A 22,067-nucleotide genomic window follows, 5' to 3' on the forward strand; every position below is an offset into this window, starting at 1 on the left:
AAAATCAAGAGAAGTAACCAGAAAACTTAGAACTAGGAAAGAATTGTCATGTGCTGGGGAACAGGCTTTCTTGGAACATTCTTTTGAAATTTCCACCCCTTATATTCAATATTTTAAAAATAATTATTAGTCTTCAAGGGCCAAAATCTTCCCATAGAACATGGATGCACACAACTATTTTAAAGAAGCCTTACTGAGGGTGCAGGAACAAATCATCCCAATGTGCAGAAATAGTAGCAAATATGGCAGGCGACCAGCTTGGCTTACCAGAGAAATCTTCAGTGAGCTTAAACACAAAAAGGAAGCTCACAAGAAGTGGAAACTTGGACAGATGACTAGGGAGGAGTATAAAAATATTGCTCGAGCATGCAGGGGTGTAATCAGGAAGGCCAAAGCACAGTTGGAGTGCAGCTAGCAAGGGACGTGAAAGGTAACAAGAAGGGTTTCTACACATATGTTAATGGCAAGAAAAAGGTAAGGGAAAGTTTGGGACCCTTACTGAATGGGGGAGGCAGCCTAGTGACAAATGATGTGAAAAGCTGAAGTACTCAATACTTTTTTTGCCTCGGTCTTCACAGACAAGGTCAGCTCCCAGATTTCTACACTGGGCAGCACAGTATGGGGAGGAGGTGAGCAGCCCTCAGTGGTGACAGAACAGGTTAAGGACTATTTAGAAAAGCTGGACGTGCACAAGTCCATGGGGCTGGATGCAATGCATCCAAGGGTGCTGAGAGAGTTGGCTGATGTGATTGCAGAGCTATTGGCCATTATCTTTGAAACTCATGGCAATCGGGGGAGATCCCAGACAACTGGAAAAAGGAAAATATAGTGCCCATCTTTTAAAAAGGGAAGAAGGAGAATCTGGGGAACTACATCTCAATCCCCACAAAAATCATGGAGCAGGTCCTCAAGGAATCCATTTTGAAGCATTTGGAGGAGAGGAAAGTGATCAGGAACAGTCAACATGGATTCACCAAGGGCAAGTCATGCCTGACCAACCTGATTGCCTTCTATGATGAGATAACTGGCTCTGTGGAAATGGGGAAAGCAGTGGATGTGATATACCTTGATTTTAGCAAAGCTTTTGGTACGGTCTCCCACAGTATTCTTGCCAGCAACTTAAGAAGTATGGATTGGATGAATGGACTATAAGGTGGATAGAAAGCTGGCTAGATCATCAGGCTCAATGGGTAGTGATCAATGGCTCGATGTCTAGTTGGCAGCCAGTATCAAGCGGAGTGCCCCAGGGGTCTATCCTGGGGCCAGTTTTGTTCAACATCTTCATTAATGATCTGGATGATAGGATGGATGGCACCCTCAGCAAGTTCGCAGATGACACTAAAATGGGGGGAGAGGTAGATATGCTGGAGGATAGGTATAGGGTCCAGAGTGACCTAGACAAATTGGAGGATTGGGCCAAAAGAAACCTGATGAGGTTCAACAAGGACAAGTGCAGAGTCCTGTACTTAGGACAGAAAAATCGCATGCACTGCTACAGGCTGGGGGCCAACTGGCTAAGCAGCAGAAAAGGACCTGGGGATTACTATGGACAAGAATCCGGATATGAGTCAACAGTGTGCCCTTGTTGCCAAGAAGGCCTGCGGCATATTGGGCTGCATTAGTAGGAGCTTTGCCAGCAGATCAAGGGAAGTGATTATTCACCTCTGCTCAGCACTGGTTAGGCCACATCTGGAGTATTGCGTCCAGTTTTGGGCCCCCCATTACAGAAAGGATGTGGACAAATTGGAGGGAGTCCAGCAGAGGGCAACAAAACTGATTAGGGGGCTGAGGCACATGAGGAGAGGCTGAGGGAACTGGATACAGAGGGACCTAGACAAATTAGAGGATTGGGCCAAAAGAAATATGATGAGGTTCAACAAGGACAAGTGCAGAGTCCTGCACTTAGGACGGAAGAATCCCATGCACTGCTACAGACTAGGGACCAAATGGCTGGGTAGCAGTTCTGCAGAAAAGGACCTAGGGGTAACGAAAAGCTGGGTAGCAGTTCTGCAGAAAAGGACCTAGGGTGGACGAAAAGCTGAATATGAGTCAACAGTGTGCCCTTGTTGCCAAGAAGGCTAATGGCATTTTGGGTTGTATAAGTAGGGGCATTTCCAGCAGATCAAGGGATGTGATCATTCCCCTCTACTCAGCACTGGTGAGGCCTCATTTGGAGTACTGTGTCCAGTTTTGGGCCCCACACTACAAGAAGGATGTGGATAAATTGGAGAGAGTCCAGCGGAGGGCAACAAAAATGATTAGGGGGCTGGAGCACATGACTTATGAGGAGAGGCTGAGGGAACTGGGATTGTTTAGTCTGCAGAAGAGAAGAATGAGGGGGGATTTGATAGCCGCTTTCAACTACCTGAAAGGGGGTTCCAAAGAGGATGGATCTAGACTGTTCTCAGTGGTAGAAGATGACAGAACAAGGAGTAATGGTCTCAAGTTGCAGAGGGGGAGGTTTAGGTTGGATATTAGGAAAAACTTTTTCACTAGGAGGGTGGTGAAGAACTGGAATGGGTTACCTAGGGAGGTAGTGGAATCTCCTTCCTTAGAGGTTTTTAAGGTCAGGCTTGACAAAGCCCTGGCTGGGATGATTTAGTTGGGTTTGGTCCTGCTTTGAGCAGGGGGTTGGACTAGATGACCTCCTGAGGTCCCTTCCAACCCTGAGATTCTATGATTCTATGATTTATGTAATCTGCAGAAGAGAAGAGTGAGGGGGGATTTGATAGCAGCCTTCAAGTACCTGAAGCAGGGTTCCAAAGAGGATGGAGCTCGGCTGTTGTCAGTGGTAGCAGAAGTGGCTACAACTTGGAAGAGAGAGAGGCAACACTGGAGCCAGAAGGAGGGGAAAGGGTATAATGGAGAGATGTCCCAGTTTAGAAGAAAGTTAAACCAATCCATATTAAGGATAAGGAAATTAGAAAGGCTAAAGATTGAGTTATAGAACCGAATGAATATTAACTGTTCAAGTGGTGTTAGTGGTTACCATTCTAGGGCCTACTCTTGCAATCTCTGCACACCTCAGACTCCCAGAAGCAGAACGGGGCCCCACTTCTAGAAACAGTTCAAACCTGTAAACCTTTGAATTTTTATTTTCACTTGTAGCCAGAAAATCCACAATATGGACAGAAATGTAATTAACGATTATCTAGACAATATAAAATGGAGAATATAAATCTTTGTTCATTGAAAAAACTCTTAAATAGTTTGTATTTATTTCTGTTTGCTTTATTTTAGGGGCATATCTTGAAAATATTAGTAAGTTCAATTTTTATCCCAATCTAACCTCTCCGTTGAAATTGTACACAGTTAAATTGTTGTTGTTTTTAATTAAAGGAATAATGTCAATTTGAAAATCAAATGCACGAACTTTGGCCGCTATTCAGACGGCACTGCAGCTCGGTCATTTGCAGGATTGGGGTGTTTGTAACAAATCGTTGTCTATAAAATGGTACGTCAGAATAAAAACAGACTTTGATAATAATGTTATGGTCTGTCCTTTCATTCTTTGCACACATGCCACTCCCAGTGCAATCAAAGGGTGATGGGCTGGGAGGAATAGTAATCAAAGTATTCTGAATTTTGATTTTTCATCATCATCATCATTTTTATTTCCAATGACCAAAAAGGGGCAGGGAAAATGTCAACCAAATTGTCACATGCCCTCCCCCGCCAAACACAAACTAGTTTCTCACCAGCTCTAACAATTAATAATCAGACCTAAAGACACCTTGTGCTGCAAAACTGTAAATCTTAAAAAAATTATATTGGAGCCCTGAGCCGACACATTCTTAAACTTATGCTTCATTTTCAGCACACAGATGGTCTTGCTGAAGTCAATGGGAGTACTCACATCCTTAACATTGCGAACGAGCATCACGCTTTACAACCCACTGGTGAATGTGTTACAGGCCTGCCTGCATGCTGCTCTACATACAATATGAGTCTGCTACAGACCGTTGCTAAATCTACAGCAATTTGGTCTTTTTTTTTAGCTCTGGAAGTCCCCACTTAAATCCCTGGTGAATCAGCCAAGATGGCGGCCATCACACTTGCATATGGTTAACTTTAAGTATGTGATTACTTCCACTGAAATAAATCAAGGCCTATGTACGTGAGCTGAATGACTATAATGAAAAGTGATCTATACATTTCCATGTATGCTAAGAGAATTTTTAATTGCCTTTTCCCTTTCTTTTTATTTAAGGTGAACTGAATGAAAAAATTAGTAAGTTATATTTTCTCATTTCTGTGTGGATTGCATCTTCTCATGACATTGTCCATCTACTTTTCTCCCCAGACAGGAACTGCAGGCTGAATTCAAACCCACACAGGGCCGGCTCCAGACCCCAGCGCGCCAAGCGCTTGGGACGGCGTCCAGCGGGAGGCGGCAGGCGGCTCGGTGGACCTCCGCAGGCATGCCCGCGGAAGGTGCGCTGGTCCCGCCGCTCCGGTGGACCTCCGCAGGCGTGCCTGCGGAGGGTCCGCTGGTCCCGCGGCTCCAGTCGAGCATCCGCAGGCATACCTGCGGGAGGCCCACGAGCCACGGGACCAGTGGACCCTCTGCAGGCACATCTGCAGGAGGTCCACGGGAGCAGCGGGACCGGCGACGCCAGAGCACCCCAGCAGTGCCGCCCTGCTTGGGCGGCGCAAATCCTAGAGCCGCCCCTGAACACACAACAAATGATTTGTCACCAAAAAATTGTGAGATAGTGATTAAAACTGAGAGTATTGAATAGATATGCTGGTCCACATTCTCAGCCACCTAATGAAACTGTGTGACAGACGTTCTGAGTTTTGACAAGCTCTAGTCTGGGGTATTGTAGTACTTCCTGTGGAATCACAGACATGTACTGGAACGCTGCGAGTAACAACTCCAACACACACACGCAGGGCTTGACTTTGTACTAGGGTCCCAGATCAGATACAACAATATAGTAACATAGGAGACAACAATTTAACAGTAAGATAAAGATACAACACTATCTGTTGGTAAGGAGTTTGTCTACAGTGATCATCTGTGACGTTATTGATATAAATGGGAACCATATAGAACATGGGTTGCAACCAAGGTCCTGTAGTGGCACCAAATCTTAAGTGAAGGGGGTCATATAAGGTGTCTAAGACCAGGTTCTGGGTTGCTGGTTATGATTATGCTGTCTGTATGTCTGTGTATCATTTTGTAGTTGAAGTTATAAGTATTGGCTCTGTACTGTCTGTATTTGGTATTATGCTCTGCCTCTGGGAAGTGTCCCAGACAAGCTGATGTCAGCCCTGCATAGCTGGCTTGATGACCCATTAAGGGCCATCAGCTACACAATTGACCCATGGAGAGAAGGCAGACACGCCTTGTGACTCAGCAAAGTATGCAGAAACTTGTCCATGTGACTGCAAACTCCATTTTTTTTGCTGTAAGTTTCCACCGTGAGGACAAAGGGATTCTTACACCTGGAAAAGTCTATATAAGGCTGATGCATCATCTCCATCTGGTCTTCAATCCTGCTTCTGACCTCTGGAAGGACTTTGCTACAAACTGAAGCTCTGCACGAAGGACTGTTGACCCATCCCAGCGGGGGATGTTCCAGAGACTTAATCTGAACCTGCAGTTTACTCCAGCACTGCTGCAAGCCTGAACTAAGAACTTTGCCATTACTGTATGTAATTGATTCCATTTAACCAATTCTACCTCTCATCTCTACCTTTTTCCCTTTGTAAATAAACCTTTAGATTTTAGATTCTAAAGGATTGGCAACAGCGTGATTTGTGGGTAAGATCTGATGTGTATATTGACCTGGGTCTGGGGCTTGGTCCTTTGGGATTGAGAGAACCTTTTTCTTTTATTGGGGTGTTGGTTTTCATAACCATTCATCCCCAGGACGAGTGGCACTGGTGGTGATACTGGGAGACTGGAGTGTCTAAGGAAATTGCTTGTGTGACTTGTGGTTAGCCAGTGGGGTGAGACCAAAGTCCTTTTGTCTGGCTGGTTTGGTTTGCCTTAGAGGTGGAAAAACCCCAGCCTAGGGCTGTAACTGCCCTGTTTGAGCAATTGGTCCTGATTTGGCACTCTCAGTTGGGTCCCGCCAGAATCGCTCCGTCACATCATCACATTACATAAATTCACTGCCTACAACCCCGTCCCACCCTGTGTAGTGGTTGTGTATAGGATGTGGCCTTTAACCCCACGTAGGACTAGAATAATTGATACTGGAAGATTTCAGAGGTGCCTTATCCATGGTTTGGAAGGGAATCGTTCCCCAAAGACTGATTAAAAAGTCTTGGCATGAGATGGTTTTGATGAAGGGGTTGGGCTTAATTTAATCTTGGGAGAAAAGCTCTTCCATAACATCTTTATTTCTGATTTTTTAAATTATTATTACTATTATTATTATTTAGGTGGACTTCAAAGAGAACTTGGTAAGCGTTTCCCTCCCCCTCCCTTTTTCTGTAATGCATCCTTTTTTATTAATCAGATTCATCTTAACAATGAACTTATTCACATGAGTGCTCACCTTCATTTGATTTGCTTGGTTTCAGAATGGAGAAAAGCCCTAGTTTGTCCAAGTAAGTAAAGTTTGTATTTAGCTAATGTCCAAATTTCACTTTCTGGAGAGATCCTTGCTCCCTTTCTTTGTAGAAATAGTTTAAAACAACACAAAACACAAATAGGAGATAATGCAATAGTTTCTCTGGTTGAAATTTGAATGGTGAAGGTGGTTCCCCAAGTGAGCTGTATTGCTGGGAATCTTCCTTTGGGAACATGGAGAGAAGTGAATTAATATTTTCTGGATAATACATGCTCAGGTAGTACTTGAATGGGATGCTGTCCTGATGTTATTCTGTGCACATTCATAGGGAAGGACAGCCCAGTGGCTAGCGTGTTAGCCTAAATTCTGAAGGCCTCAGTTCAGATCCCTTCTCCTGTGTGACATTGGGCAAATCACTTAGTTTCTTTTTTGCCAGAAGCTGGGAATGGGTGACAGAGGATGGGTCACTTGATGATTGCCCGTTCTGTTCATTCCCTCTGGGGCACCTGGAGTTGTCAGAAAACAGGATACTGGGTCAAACAATATATGCCACTCAACCCAAAACAAACACATTTTAAGATTTTGGTTGACCCACAATTATTATTTTTTATTTATTTTGGTGTAAACCTAAAAATCAGTTATTTGCACAGTTCTGGGAGAAGAAGCCAAAGATGCACAAAACTTCCCACACCGGTTTCACCTGCTGCTCTATGGGTCTGCTCTTATATACATCCAGTGCTTAATGTGTAATGAAAGAGGTTCAGGGCTCAAGCATTTTTCCTACATTCATAATTGATGAAGCAAGCCCAGAGGTACCAGGTCTACAAACTGCCAAGCCTAGAGATGCCGGGGTGCAATGCTGGCGTGCCCTGGCACAAATTTAAGCACTGAACACATCCCCTTCCCCACACAGACCTCCTTATTCCTGATGTACGATTTGATAGGAATTTTTATTGTCAGCTATCCTAGTGATCAGGCTATACTGGGAGTTTTGTCTTCAGAGGAAAAGACGACTTTGTCAGTTTTTGTTAAAGTTGGATTCTATAGCAGTTTCCTCTCCTCTGCTGAAAACAGAAGATGATCTTCTCCTTCCTCCTTAGATAATGTCGTGAGAGACCTGGGTGAAAAATGGATATTTCAGTTCATTGGCAATTTCAAAAAATGAAGACAAATTTGTTTTAGGTCAGACCAGAAATGAAAATTTTTAGAAAGTTATTTAAATGATTTAAACAAAATGTTATATTTTGAACATTACAAACTTATTTTTTGCTTTTTTAAAAATAAAATTAAGGGAAATTTTGAAATGAAATATTGTTCCCAACCAAAAAAATCAAAATATTTCATTTTTAAAAAGTCAAAACAAAATATTCTGATTTTTTTTGAATATTTTTATTTGTCTTAAACAAATAATTTGGCAAAATTGACATGGATTTGGAAAATGTTTGTGTTGTTGAATCTGCATTTTTCACCAACAAAAGTTTTGGCCTAACAATGTCACCAACTCTAGTTGTGAGAGCGACCCATTGTGTTTTATTCCACTTTAACCACTGTTTGGGCTAAAATCTCTCTCTGCTTCTTCAGACTGTCCTAACGCCCTTTTCTGGTGGCTCGCCTCACTCTAGAGAGTTGGCCTCTTGGCTGGTAGCCCTTTGTACCTGGCCTTCATTATTCCCCATGGAACTGAAATTAGGGGTATATCAAACCATGCTATGGTGTGACCTGACTTTAAATATTAGGAAGGAGGAGCACAGCAGGGGTTCTGTTCATGAAAAAGAAATGGGAATAAAACCTGCTGGGGCTCCCCAGCGTTCCTGGGTCTCTGATCCCCTCTCTGGGGAGAGGCATCTGCAGGAGAGGAAAGATTCTGCATCTCAGACCTGGCTCAGATGGCCTTTCGCTTGTGTTACTGACCTGTTCCTGCTCCGGTTTGTGACTCTGTCCTGCACTCTGCTGAGGGGAGATATGATTGCTCTTTATAAATAGATCAGAGGTATAAATATCAGAGAGGGAGAAGAATTATTTAAGCTTAGTACCAATGTGGACACAAGAACAAATGGATATAAACTGGACACTAGGAAGTTTAGACTTGAAATTAGACGAAGGTTTCTAACCATTAGAGGAGTGAAGTTCTGGAACAGCCTTCCAAGGGGAGTAGTGGGGGCAAAAGACATATCTGGCTTCAAGGCTAAGCTTGATAAGTTTATGGAGGGTTTGGTATGACGGGATCAGGGCCGGCTCCAGAAGGAGGTTGAGCGCAGCCCTGGCTAGGAGTGACCAGACAGCAAAGGTGAAAAATTGGGACGGGGGTGGGGGTAATAGGAGCCTGTATAAGAAAAGACCCAAAAATCGAGACTGTCCCTATAAAATCAGGACATCTGGTCACCCTACCCCTGGCCCATGTCCTCATCCTGGGTCCCCACCAGGGTCAGGTGGAGGTCTGCAGCTCCCCACGGCTGCCCGCATGGCTCTTACCTGACCCAGATGCAGCTTCCAGCCTGGCCTGGGGACAGGGCCTCAGGGAGCCAAGAGCTGCCACCAGGCCATGGTAAGAGACACCCGGGCAGCTGCTGTGGAGAGCCACAGACCCTCCATCAGCCCTGGGTGGGGGGTCATCTGGGGGGCAGGGACATGGGCCAGGGCTGCTCTCGCCCCACCTCCTCCACGGCTCCCCACAGCTGCACAGGTTCCCCGGTCAGGCTCCAGCTTCTGGGCCTTTGGGGGAGGAGAAGGGGCAGGGGGCAAGGCCCGTGGGGAGTGGGAGGGCCAGTCCCTCATTCCTGCACCTCTGGCTCTGCCTTTAGCATCATGATTCTCTCTTTCCACTGCAGCGAATGTGACCCTGGATCCAAACACAGCAAATGCCCAGCTCATCGTGTCTGAGGATGGGAAAAGCGTGAGGCGTGGAATTGCACGGCAGGAGGTGCGGACAATCCAGAGCGATTCCATTCTTTCTGTTTGCTGGGCTGTGAGAGGTTCAGCTCAGGAGACATTACTGGGAGGTGGAGGTGGGAGATGGAGGGTTTGGGGCTGTGGGTGTTGCCAGAGAGTCTATGAGGAGGAAGGGAGGGATCAGATTTAACCCTGAGCAGGGGATCTGGGCTGTAGAGCGGTGTGGGGATCAGTACCGGGCTCTCACCTCCCCAGAAACTCCCATGCCCCTGAGTGAGAGACCTAGGAAGATTGGGGTTTATCTGGACTATGAAGCGGAGTGGGTGGCATTTTATGATACTGGTAATGAGACCCTGATCTTTACTTTCATGTCAGCGTCTTTCACAGGGGAGACAATCCTTCCCTTCTTCTGGGTGGGGATTGGAGTCCTGCTCAGAGTCTGCCCTGAGGCCTGGAGATGCGGAGGTAGCAATATCCCACTGGGGTTCACTCTGGTTCTGGACCAGAAATGGACTGAACTAGTTGTTGTCCTGGGGACAGCTCAGGTGGTTTAAAACACACTGCTGTGGTTCTAGAGAGGGGGATTGGGGAGACAGAGAAGTTGTCGGTGGGGTTGTTGGGAGCATAGGCACCGACTCTGTGGGTGCCGCAGGGCTTGAGCACCCACAGGGAAAAATTAGTGGGTGCTCTGCACCCACCGGAAGCCAAGCTCCCTTCACCCCCCACCCAACTCACCTCCTCCTCCTGCCCTGAGCACGCCGCGTCCCCACTCCTCTGCCTACCTCCCAGTGCTTCCCGCCGCCACACAGCTGTAGCAAGCTCCGGGAGGGAGGGGGGAAGAGGCAGGGGCGGGGGCGGAGATTTGGGGAAGGAGTTGGACGAGGGGCAGGGGTGGAGGTGGGGTGGGGCCGGGGCCGAGGGGGGTTGAGCACCCACTGGCGCCAGTAGAAGGTGGTGCCTATGATAGGAGAGGAGAAGCTGAAGACTGGAAAAGGAACGTGAGGCTTTACTGGGGAGGGAGATGCTGGAAGGAAATGGAGGGTGAAAGACAGGGAAAGGGGGTAAGGAAAGTAGAGAGAGAGGGAATAAAACTGTTCAATATTATGGAAAGTGATTGTGTTTTCTTAACTCAGTCCCTTTGTTCATGAAAAAAACTAGTTTGAGGCCTTAAATTATTCTTGCAGGTTTTGGACACTCTCTTCTCTGTGTTCTGATTATTACACTATCCTTGAATTGTTTGGAATTCTCACATTGCCTGACTGTAAATATAGCATGTATTTGAAAGCCTGTTCTTTCTGTTCGGTATTTTCTTTTCTCTCTCTTTCTTTCAAGCTGTTTGTTGTTTAAAGGAGCAGCACCTTTTTTTCCTGCATGAGCTCCGGACTGTGTGCTGGGCATCCCAGGTCTGCAGGCTGATGGGATCTCACCAGTCTGTGCTTGTGGCCCTGTGCCAGTCTACCTAGGAATACCAGCAGCTCTGCCAGTTCTACTGAGCAGCATAGGCCAGTGTGAGTCTGCCATGCCAGGGTCCTCCTTCTCCTCCTGCTCCATCATACAGTCCATCAGGTACCTTTGGTGGGGCAGAAAAGTCCTCTCAAATGTTCACCAGCACTTCAAGGAAGCTCTGTCCTTTTCTGATGCAGGAGTGAAAGTGCAAGCGAGAGGATTTCTTCAAAGGTGCCTTCTCCATGTTGCTGGCTCTGGTAGCTTGGCACACACAGACCAAAATCACTCCTCGGCTGTCTGTGTTGGCGGGCTGTTCCAACTTCCTGTAACAAGAAGGGTGGGCAGAAAAGTTTCGCTGCACTGTAACATGCTCAAAGGGCCACAGCGGCCACATTTCAGGTCGGAATCTGGGCTAGGGTTGGTTGGACTCAGATCTACATGCTGCAGTGTGGACACAGAGCCCCAGATTTGAGCCTAGGTTAGAAATGTCTTAATGTAGGGTTAAGAACCAGTGTAGATGCTCAAGCCCAGGGTTCTCCGACATGGGCCAGCTGCCTCCAGACCCAAAATCCTTGGGCTTACATTGCAGTGTAGACAAACCCAGAGTGACATACATGCATATCCTCATTAGAGTTCAGTGACACATCCAGTTCAGTAGAAAAATCATTCCATGAATTTCTTCAAATATCACATCCGGAATTTGACAGCGAAATATACAAGGAAACACTTTGATATGCTTTATTTACATAAAGATCCTCTGCCCCAGCCAGAGCCCTCATCCCCTGCACCTAATCCTCTGCCCCAGCCTGAGCCCCACATCATGAACCCCTCATCCTCAGCCCCACAGCCCTCACCCCTGTACTCCCTTTATCCCCAAACTCTCTCCCAGAGGTGCACCCCCCCCTTCCCATACCTTCCCAACCCCAAACTCCCTCCCAAAGCCTGCATCCTTCACCCCCTCCTGCACACCCACCCCCTGCCCCAGCCCAGAGCCTGCACCCAGCACCCAAACTCCATCCCAAAGCCTGCACCCTGCACCCCTCCTGCACCCTAATCCCCAGCCCAGGATATGCACCCGACCTCCCAGACCTCCTCCCAGAGCCTTAGGCAGGTGGGGGCAGAGTTTGGGGTGGAGTTGGGGTGCGGGTTCTGGGCACCACCAAAATTTCTACAAACTTGCCACCCGTGGCCTAGGAGCACAAGCAGTGACAGTGGTGGGGTGAGTGTGCTGCTGGGAGCAGGAAGGGGCTCCTCCCCCCGAGCTTGCTGCTGCCGGCAGGGAAAGGGCCGAGGGGAGTCGTCCTCTCTGGCCCCTGTCCCAGAGCAACACCCTGCACCCCAAACTCATCCCCAGCCCGGGCCCCCCCCCGAGCCCCCACCCCCAGCCAGGCTTTCACCCCCACTGCCCCTCTGCCCCCACCACAAACCCTTCATCTCGGTCCCAACCAGAGCCCTCATCCCCCTGCACGCTGACCCTCTCCCCAGCCTGAGGCCTCCCATTCCCAGCCCCAGCCAGAGCCCTCACCTGAGCCCCTCGCCCCCTCCAACCCCCCCAGCTTCAGCCACAGTCCTCACCCCTGCACCCCGTCCCTCTGCACCCCTCCCTCCGTACCCCTTCCCACCCCCAAACTCTCTCCCAGAGCCTGCCCCCCATTCCCCTGCCCCAGCCTAGGGCCTGCACCCCAGACCTCCTCCCTCACCCAAACTCCCTCCCAGAGCCGTCGGCAGAGTTTGGGCGGAGCGGGTTCTGGGCACCACCAAAATTTCTACAAACCTGCTCCCCCTCCCCCCTCTCAGGGTTATGACTGATCCAGTGTCAAATCGCTCAGGATTGTCGGGCAGATCCTGCCGGGCGTGTCCCCATCTCACATGTCTCCGATCCTCAGACAGGGCGAGCTGGGGATGAGCCGTGTCTGGATCCAGAGTCACCGTCACTGGGGACAGAGAGAATCAGAGCGTTAGGGGCAGAGCTCAGCCCTGGGAGGCGGGGACCATTTCTCACACTCCCCAGCAGCCCTGGTCTGGCTGGGACAGGCCTGGATCCCAGGGAGCTGCCTCTGTCCTGGGCGCCTGACACTGAGCAGAGACGTCACTGCAGTTCTCAGCCTGGGCAATGGGACCCACTTTTGTACATTGCCATGGTTACAGAGGCTGCAGCTCCCTGCTCCCCAGCTGGCTGTAGCTCAGATGGCAGAGGCTGGAGCATAGGTGCCGACTCCGTGGGTGCTCCGAAAAATTGGGCAGCTCCCCACCCCTCTGCCCAGCTCACCTCCACCTCCGCTCCGCCTCCTCCCCTGAGCGCACCGCGTGCCCTTCCCAGCTCCCAGCACTTGCACCTGTTTCGCTCGGCCAGGAGGGAGGGGCAGGAGGAAGGCCGCACGCTGGGGTAAGAGGTGGGGCCGGGACGGGGATTTGCAGAAGGGGTCCAATAGGGGCAGGGAGGGGGCTGAGACTTTGGGGAAGGGGTTGGAATGGGGGTGGGGAAAGGGTGGAGTCGGGGTGGGGCCGGGGGCGCGAGCACCGACCGGCACTGGGGAAGTTGGCGCCTATGGTCTGGAGAGGAAAAGGGTCACAGAGATGAGAGCACCTGGTCTCTGATTTACAACGCCAGCCTGGGGAGCTGCTTCTCTGCCCTGAGTGCCTGGGACCCAGCAGAGATGCCCTGGCAGCTCCTCTCCCCCTGCTGGGACCTGCTGTGAGGGCTGCAGAAACTGCCTCTCTCCCCCCTTCCCTGCTGGGGCTGCTCCTCGGAGGGTGAGAGAGGAGGAACCTGAGGTTGTGCAGAGGGGAGTGAGAGGAGGGAGGCACCAGATATAAACCCAGGGGGAAGCTGCACGCTGAGCCCATCAGTGCAGGTTCTCAGCATTTAGTGTTTGTGTTTCTATTTCTTGGGCGGGTGGGGGGTGTCACAGTCGGTGTTGGGTTGGTTTGTGTCTTTACCTACTTGTTTATAAAACTGTCTTCATGCATTTTTTTCTCTGAAGTGAAAAGCTTAATCCTTTCTCAATAAGCTGGCCAAATGCTTCACTGATACGACTCAGAAGCAAACAGTGAAATACAAGTACAGAGCCAATATTCATAACTTCAAATACAAGAATGATACACACAGCATAAGCATAACCAGCAAATGACAACCTGTTCATAGACACCTCACTTCACCATCTTTGTACAAGATTTGTTGCAACTATATGACAGTGGTTGCAATAATGGTCTATATGGTCATAGTTCAATTAGGTAAGGTCACACCCCATCTGCTCTCAATGGACTTGCCTGGGAACGTTCCATCTGGAGTCTAGGTCGTGGCTTCTGCTGTGACTAAGCGAAATCAGGCATGGACGTGGGACGTGCCCATGTGACTCCAAACACCATCTCGTTACCTGTCATTTTCCACTCTCTCCGCTGAGGGCTTTGTTTGAAACAATGGGGTTTCCATCCACAAGCTATAAAAGCCCTGGACACATCTCCATTTGGCCTCTTTCCTGCTCAGACCTCTTGATGATGACCTTATACTAATGGGAGCGTTCTAACCAAAGGACTGAGGACCTTCCAATGATTCAGAAGCAACCAGAGACTTAAAAAGCCAACAGTTTATTCCATCACTGCTACAAGCGTGATTCAAGAACTGCAATTCTTGTATGTATTTGATTCTTTCAACCAATTTTAACTCTCACCTTCCTTCCTTTCCAGAAATAAACCTTTATATTTTAGATACTAAAGGGCTGGCAACAGCATGATTACTGGGCTCAGATCTGAGTTGTATATTATTGAGCTGGGTATGTGGCTGGTCCTTTCAGATCAGAAGAACCCTTTCGGTTGATGAAATTGGGTTCCAATAACCACTCATCAGTAATTTCAGTGGTTTTGGTGGCGATATAAAGCCTGGAATGACTAAGGAGGCTGCTTTTCTGACTTCTCGTTAGCCAGTGTGGTGAAACAGAAGTTAACTTTTCTTGCTGGGTTGATTTATCTTATGGGAGCAAAATCACCATTTTGGGGTATGTCTGCCCCATTTCTCAGCACTTTGGCCTGAATTTGGTATTCTCAGTTGTGACCCACTAGGGCACAGTGAGAGGTGGCTTTTGCTCCTCTGCCTACTGCTAATGACAGTGAAGCTGCAAGACAAAGTCAACAGCAGAGCCAGAGCCAGAAGCTGCATCTTCTATCTTTGCTGTTCTCGTCTTTCCCGTTTGGGTGCGTTTGCCTTATCTTGCCACCTAGGAAATGGGATTGGACTTTAACAAGAGACACCACAACAGTGACAGCTCCAGCCCATCTCAGCTGATCTCTCTGATCTCCCCAGGACAGCTGTTACCTTCTTCAAAACCACCCAAGAGACCATCACAGAAGGAACTTTCCTTCTAAAAACTCTCCCAGCTGAAGAGAAAGGGCACAGGGGATGCTGTTAAAGACAAGCCTTACTGACTCCTTTACATTTCCATTGCTTTAACTCTGTCTCTGTTTCTCTCTGTGTTTCAGTAACACACTAGCAGGGATGTGAGAGGTGTGTTTGCCATGGGACTAAGCGGGCTGAAGTCTCTCTCTACCAAACCGCCAGCCTTGTTTCCCCCGTTCAGTGTTGGACGGTGACAGGGGCACGTTAACACCTTTCACTCTTTCAGGGACCTTGAGCCTGTTTAAATGACCACAGAAGTTCCTGCCCCCTGTGTGAGTGGCATGGGGGACTGAGCGTCTTTTCTCCTTTCTCCCCTCTAGGATGCCAGAAGCCCCATAGACGGGGCGTGGCTCCTCCCCCTGCACACGCCATTAGTCTGGCCACAGGCTGAGACAACACAACTGTCCCAGGGCACAACTGCAACGTGGTGAAGGTGACATGTGGGTCGCAATCTCCTTTGGTTTATTACAAACCCGGGTTTCTGCATTTCCTACAAAACTAAATCTGTTTTCTAAATCGCTTCTCTGCTCAGGCTGCGGCTACGCCCCCTTGTGTCGGTAGAACGTATGTCGCTCAGGGGTGTGAATGAGCCACCCCCGAGTGACACAGTTACACTGACCCAAGCGCCGGTGTGGGCAGGGCTATGTCGCTGGGAGAGCTTCTCCTGCCAACATGGCTACGGCTCTCGCTGGGGGTAGCGAATCTCAGCGGCTACACTCAAGAGCTAGCGGCGGGGCCGCTGCACGGTGCCAGCGTGAGCTCCCAGAGCAGCCACCACCTCAGGGCAGGGACGATGGCCTGACTGGGGACACAGTACGGGCCTGTCACCTCCAGGGCACTGGGTTCTCTTCTGCCCCGGCAGCGTGAACAAACGTCTGTATGGCGTGGTGACCATTCACGGACCGGTGAGGAATGAGCTGGTGTGAGGAGCTGATCTCAGTCCAGTGGCAGGTGGGCAGATGGCCACAGAACAATGACCAGCAGGAACACTGGAATCTATTGGCCATCAAAGCATGGAGGCCGAGGTGAATTGCCCACGGGACCGAACTCATCCTGTCCCCAGAGCTGGTCTCCGTAAATCGGGGTGAAGCACATTGACCAGGACACCTCGGGAAGCTTGCACAGCCATTGCTGGGGCTGCAGCTATTCTGTGGCTGGATACACAGAGACTCATTCTCAGTCCCTCAATTCAGCATTTCTCACGGGCAAGAAATTCAGAGTAAAATCGACAATAAAATATGATAATGATTAATGGGGAAAAACCTGTTTCTTTCTAGGTGTGAAACAGGAAGTTCCAGCAGCTGGAGGACACGTCTCCTGATCTGGAAATCAGTCTTAGTTATTGGTGCCAAGAAAGCCAGTGCTCTGAAGGAGACTGAGGAAAATCAAAGGTACCGAGAAGGGAGTTAGGGAAACGTTTGGACTTCCGGAGTAGCGGGCTCTGACCAATTAGTGGCAATAGATACTAACATAGAACTGAAACAAATCAGAGTGAACCAATAAATTATCATTCCTGACTCAGGGGAAAAGGCTGGGTGGGGCCATGTGCCAAGGCAACAGCAAACGGTTCATAATCTGTAGTCATTTGAATGTGATTCATTTTCCACTAACAAGTTTCTCTGAAGTGGTGAGAAATCCAGGGTCGGGGAAGGAGCCGTGGCCCATTCTCCTGTCGGACAGTCCAGTCGTGGCTTAGTCCTGTTTATAGATGGAGAAAAGAGTCCAGTACAAACAGTTTAATCCAGCGAGAAAGTCAGTCCATTGGCGGATAGAGCCGGGAGCTGGTGGGGGGCAGAGCTGGATTCTACCTCACTGTCTGACCTTGGTCAGGTCAGGTCACCTCTCCTGTCTCGGTCGTTACAGTGTGGAGAGGAACAACGACAGACCCCACAGGAGGGTGCTGGTTTGGTGCTTAACCACACGGCGAAGGAACGAGAGCCCCAAATTCCCCCTGGTGCTTTGGGAGCCGGGTTTGCTGTTTGAATTCTGCAGTTCAGATGACGTCAGGCCTGGGCGTTTCTCTGGCCTTAGGGGCCTGCTTTGCTCACAGCTGTGATGGCTGAGTAGCTAAGGTGTTAGACTCAAAATCCAAGAGGGTTTCCCTGCGCAGGTTCAAATCCTGCTCACAGCAAGGCCAGTGTTTTAGCCACAGCCCATCTAAGAGGCCAGGGGCAGCTGAGTCTCCCCCAAACGGCCGCCCATGCAGAGGGAACACTGGGGATGTGGGGCAGGTCACCCGTCATGGGCCCATTGTCATCTTTCAGTGCTGGAAGCGAAGCTCCAGAGAAGTGGGGGCTCCGCCTGCACCCGGCTCCGCTCTGCCTCTTAACCCGATGCCCTGCTCTGCCTCCTCCCATCCCCCCTCCGCCTCTTCCCCCAAGGCCTGCGCCCCACCCCCGCTGGGCCTTTTCCCCCGAGCCCCCTCCCTCTCTCTGCCTCTTCCTGCCCCTGCTGCCTCCTGCCCCAAGGACCCTCCCACCCCGCTCACCTAAGGCAGGAAAAAGCGATGGGTGCCTGGCCCCATGGCAGCCCCCTTAGGGAAAGGGGCAGAGAGGAGAAAGCAGCAGGTGAGTGGCGTCTTAGATCATAGAACTGGAAGGGACCTCAGCTAATCCAACCCCTGCTCAGAGCAGGACCAATCCCCAGACAGATTTTACCCCAGTTCCCAAAACGACCTCCTCAAGGATTGAATTCCCAACCGTGGGTTTAGCAGGCCAATGCTCAAACCACTGAGCTGTCCTATTGGGGAAGTGAGGGGCAGGTAGGGGTCTGGGGAGGGCGGAGGGCAGTGAACAGCAAGTGGGCGGGGCCTCAGGGAAGAGGATGAGCAGGGGCAGGGCCTCTGTGGCCGGGCCATGGTCTGGGCACGGTGGCCCCCAACTTCTAGGGTCACTCATCTGAAACCCAGGATGAAGTGACATGGGCCTGAGTCTTGTTGGGGCTGAGGCTACATCACACCTTACCTTCGGGGCTCTACCGCGGCATAAAGCCCCAGACACGGCCAGAGACAGGGCAAGGGGCCTCAGCACGGAGAGAGTCAGGCCCAGAGTTAGACAGGGGCAGAGAATAGTCTTCATTCTGGTTAGTTACACGGCGCCCTTGCTAGAAATCCTTCCTGTATTTTCTCCAGTTCACTCCCTGGCGCTGTAGCGCTGCCCGTTCCCCCGTTTGTGCCATTGAATTGTCAGGTTCTGTCAAATAATAGCAGCAATCCAGCCATAAACACGACAGCCTGAAATCTCAGCTCTCCCCCTCCCCTCGCGCTAAAGAGAGAGAGGCAGCCAGTTTCTCTGGGACAGAAGACAAAGGACAGAGGCTTGTGGGAAGATGAGATCGGATGCTTGGCTGGAAAGAGAGAAAACAGCCAGAGCCCACATGGATGCAGGAGAGACCTAGCTGGACTGTGCAGAGGGAGGTTAGGCCTGAGGCCCTGAGAGTTTCCTGTGCTATGTTCAGATGCTCAATAAACCCCTCTTTTACACTGGCTGAGCATCACTGCAGTCTAGAGATCGGGGCTGCATTCTTCCTCTGGGAGTAGAGGCCCCAGGGTCCAGAGGAGGACTCCTGAGGGCCCATGGCAGACAGGCATGCTCAGGTCTCAGAGAAGTGCCTTTCACGGAGGCAGAGGGGCCTTTACCCTCGAGAGAGAGTGAATCTCCAGGAAGGGCTGTCACACTGAAGGGGGTTCCTTCCAAGGACTGTACGGGGCTGAGAGACTGCACAAGTCCTGGGAGGCAGTGACACCATCCATGGCTAGATAAACAGAGGCTGGAAAGGGAGGTGATTCAGCTGTAGTGAGACTGATACTGGAACACTGCATCCCGTTCTGGTGTCCACGTTTCAAAAATAACGTTTTAAAAACTGGAGAGGGTGCAGAAAAGAGCCATATTTGAGGATGGAGAAGATGTCTTATAAGGAGGCATTGAAAAGCTCAATCTGTTTAGAGGTGAGCTGATTGCAGTGTGCAAGTGCCTTCGCGAGAGAAAACACCAAGTATTTAAAGGGCTCTTTAGTCTTGCAAAGAAAGGCATAACAAGAACCAATGGCTGGAAGCAGAAATCAGAAAAATTCTCATTGTAGCAAGGCAAGATTTGTAAGAGGGAGGGTGATTCATCACTGGAACAAGCTGCCAAGAGAAGTGATGGATTCTGCATCTCTTGATGTCTTCCAATGAAGACTAGAGGCCTTTCAGGAAGGTGCTTTAGTCAAAAAGAAGCTATTGTGATACACAGATGGGCTGGGATATGCAGGGAGTCAGATTAGATGCTCTAATGGTCCCTTCTGGCCTTAAGGCTACTAATTTATGAAAAACTGATGTTTTATTGTGTAGCGGCTCCATCCACAGACTGAACAGTCATTGAGTGCAGTGATTCAGGGGAAACAACTCAAACACCCAACGAGGCTGGCCAGGGGCAGGACATCAGCTTTGAGGGGAGGGTGGGTGTGGCAGTGACATCACAAAGGCCTTTTGCAGGAACTCGGCCTATTGGGCAAGGTGGTGGGGAGGGTGACCTCACAGAGAGACCCGACATCAGCCGGGCAGGACCAAGGTGCAGGGCCAGGCCAGTCTCTGAGACCCCCGGCTTTGCTGCCGCAAGTCTCCTTCACGAGGTCTCTCCTCGAGGGCTGAGAGAGAATTAGGATTCACGGCTGTGAGCATGAGGAGGAACCAACCTCTGTGGAGTTTTCTCCTTTCCTGCCACTGACTGTGCCGAAAACAAACTTCCCTTTGACAAGGTAAGAGGCTGAGAGAGGTTTGGAACCTGTTCAGTCTGATCCACCTGGCGCAGGCAGCATTCTAGGCCCAGGAAACACTGGCTTCAGGTGGCAGAATTTGATTTCCTACCTAGGGTTTGATGGTTGGAATCCCTGGGGACATTGGGGTTTGTCCTTTTTGGTTTCCCTTTTCCTCTTTCCTCCCTCCTTTCTCTTGCTTCTTTTCCCCCTTTCCCCTGCTTCCCTCCCTCTACCAAGGACGGGTGTGTGGAGTGCGGGCAGGGCAGGGGTATTGCTCTCATTGAGGGAGGTCCTCACCAAGAGGTGGGGATGGATCTGAGAGTGATCTCCTCTGATGGTGACCTGGGCCGTCCTTTGGGACATCTGGTGAGACCCCTCAGCCTCCCGCCCCTCAGAGTCTCAGTGCTGATTGGCCGAGCAGGGGGCTATCGACAGCGAGGAGACTCAGGTCCTTTTGGTCTTTTTTCAGATCAGGCAAAGAAGTCACAACCAATCCAATGTACGGGATTAATCTTGCTGCTTCTCTCCATTAATTGTCTCTTGGCAGTTCATGATTTCCTCTAATGTTCTAAGTTTTCTAAAATACTTGCTGAATAATTATTATGAACCACTGTTGGTCTGTAGCTCACTTGAGAGCACTTTATTCTGATCAGTCAATGTATGAAATTCAAGATGTGACAGGTAGGTTGAAAGTCAGGAGCAGTGTTTCCTCTAATTTGTTATGTCCGTGTGCGGAATGAATTGTGTTGTGCGCACCAATATGGAGGTGAGGTGTGACACTCTCCTGTATATTGGTGCACGTTACAAAATTCATTCTGCACATGGACGGTGTGTGGCAACGCTGCTGCCGGCTCCAGGCCCCGCACAGGACCATGGTGGCGCAGCCCAGGACAGCGGCAGCACTACCAGCCCTGCTCTGCGTACTCCGGGCATCGCTCTGGGGTGGGGCACGGGCAGACGGTGGCAGGACCTTGGGGGATGGGGGGTGGGATAGGACCTGGGCCGCACCCCCCTAGGGATGGCCTTGGTGGCAATATCAGGCCCACCCCCGTGGCAGGGCCAGGCTAGAACCAGCTAAGGCCGGAGATGGGGGGAAAAACTGCACTGGCAGGAGCCCCTCCCTGGCCACTGCCTGCGTGGTGCTAAAGATGGAGCTATGCAGCTTACAGAAATATTTTTGGGAGGAGTGGGGGTGGCAAAGGGGATTTGAACCCTGGTCTCCCACATCCTGGTCAGATACTTTAAATGCGGTACGGGAGCCAGCAGCACCGTGACCTCTTCCTGCTCTGGTGGATTGTTTTGTACCGAATGGCCTAAGCACCTAACCCCAGGTGAGGGGCTCCCAAGCAGACCAAGGTCCCTCTCTCCAAGCCAGACCTGGGTGCCTAAGCTCCAGAGAAGGGTGGGGCTCAGGACACACCCCTCATCAGCATTTCCCATTGGGGTGGAGATGCCCAGCATGCTGGGTTTTGTGGGTCCTACTTTCAGGCACCTCCTTCTTCCCATTGATTGTACAGGAGCCTGGGTGCCTAACTCAGGCTTTGTGGATTCTAGTGACTTTTAGCTGCCTAAAAGTTTGGTGCTGTGAGGTTCCTTTGTGGATCCAGGCCTTAGTTCTTTTACTCCGTAGCTGGGGTGGGTGAGTTTCACCCCAGCTGCCAGGAGCTGCATCACTGCCTAGGACAGGGGTCGGCAACCTTTCAGCAGTGGTGTGCTGAGTCTTCGTGTATACACTCTAATTTAAGGCTTCGCGTGCGATGTCGTTTTAGAAGGTCTCTCTGTAAGTCTGTAATATAGAACCAAACTACTGTTATATGTAAAGTAAACAAAGTTTTCAAAATGTTTCAGAAGCTTTATTTAAAATTAAATTAAAATGCAGATCTTATTAGTTTAGTGTGACCCTTGCCCTTGCTTTTCCTTGCTGAGTTTTCCAATGTCTGGCACGGATTTGGATACTTTAAGCTGCGCACAGGCTTCTGAGAGATCACTTGTTAACCGGCTCTGAGGGGGACAGAGGACAGATTTCATGTGTGAAAATACCTGTTCACACAGGTACGTGGATCCAAATGCTGAAA

At 49.9% G+C, this 22,067-nt stretch overlaps 2 long non-coding RNA genes and 1 other non-coding gene across 3 annotated transcripts in view; 2 read left to right on the top strand and 1 right to left on the bottom strand.

Annotated features, from left to right (window-relative positions):
- The first annotated feature begins 3,248 nt into the window (after positions 1 to 3,248).
- LOC120374452 lies at positions 3,249 to 9,430 on the top strand. Its single transcript, XR_005586108.1, has 5 exons — positions 3,249 to 3,261; positions 4,211 to 4,231; positions 6,397 to 6,417; positions 6,538 to 6,564; positions 9,356 to 9,430. It is a non-coding gene; the product is annotated as an uncharacterized LOC120374452 (long non-coding RNA).
- Positions 9,431 to 11,098: 1,668 nt separating this feature from the next.
- Positions 11,099 to 22,067, bottom strand: part of LOC120374454 — a 31,023-nt gene continuing 20,054 nt past the window's right edge. The window contains exons 2-3 of the long non-coding RNA XR_005586110.1: positions 12,637 to 12,796; positions 11,099 to 11,185 (exon numbers count right to left, since the gene is read on the bottom strand). This is a non-coding gene — a long non-coding RNA (uncharacterized LOC120374454). The remainder of the gene's footprint in view (positions 11,186 to 12,636; positions 12,797 to 22,067) is intronic.
- TRNAL-CAA lies at positions 17,305 to 17,386 on the top strand. The gene has a single exon. It is a non-coding gene; the product is annotated as a tRNA-Leu (tRNA).

This window comes from Mauremys reevesii, linkage group 11, assembly GCF_016161935.1.
Source record: "Mauremys reevesii isolate NIE-2019 linkage group 11, ASM1616193v1, whole genome shotgun sequence".
In the NCBI taxonomy this organism is placed as follows: domain Eukaryota; kingdom Metazoa; phylum Chordata; order Testudines; family Geoemydidae; genus Mauremys; species Mauremys reevesii.